This window comes from Myotis lucifugus, unplaced genomic scaffold (assembly GCF_000147115.1).
Source record: "Myotis lucifugus unplaced genomic scaffold, Myoluc2.0 scaffold_495, whole genome shotgun sequence".
NCBI classification, from domain to species: Eukaryota; Metazoa; Chordata; class Mammalia; order Chiroptera; family Vespertilionidae; genus Myotis; species Myotis lucifugus.
In genome coordinates this window covers 15,116-15,865 of record NW_005871543.1, presented here as the reverse complement: position 1 = coordinate 15,865, position 750 = coordinate 15,116, and positions in this window count along the sequence as shown.

The following is a 750-nucleotide window of genomic DNA, read 5'->3' as shown; positions in this document are numbered from 1 at the left end:
TCGCATAATGTCCTGACAGTTAAATCCATGCTGTATGTGTCAGCCTTTCCTTCCTTTTCAAGCCTGAAGAAGATTCATTGGGACGACTCTGCCGCATTTTGTGTATCTACTCATCCCCTGATGGACACCTGGGCTGCTGCCCCCTCTTGGATATTGTGAATTAGTGGCCCGGTGCATGAATTCATGCACATTGAAAGGAAATTAATTAGAATAAACAGTTTAATATCGCTATTCGCCCTTTCTCTCTAATGGAAGTGTCAATCAAATTCACAATCGACAACGACAGATCAAAACACACGTGTGTGATTGGCACTAGCGAGAGCTTTATATGTATCACACATGCTCGGAGTCAACGTTTATTTTTAGATGGCCAGTGCACATCATATGTACCGGTAGGTAGGTTGGTCGGTCACTTAGCCTTTTATATCTATAACTAAAGGCCTGGTGCACGACATTCATGCACGGGGGAGGGGGGGGGGTCGCGAGGGTCCCTCAGCCCGGCCTGCGCCCTCTCGCAGTCCAGGACCCCTCAGGGGATGTCCAACTGCTGGCTTAGGCCCACTCTAGCTAGAGCCTAAGCCAGCAGTCAGATATCCCCCGAGGTGTCCTTAGGGCTGCCACGGTGGCGCTGCGCTCGCCAGCCATGAGCCCGGCTTCTGGCTGAGCGGTGCTCCTCTTGTGGGAGCACACTGACCACCAGGGGGCAGCTCCTGTGTTGAGCATCTGCCCCCTGGTGGTCGGTGTGTATCA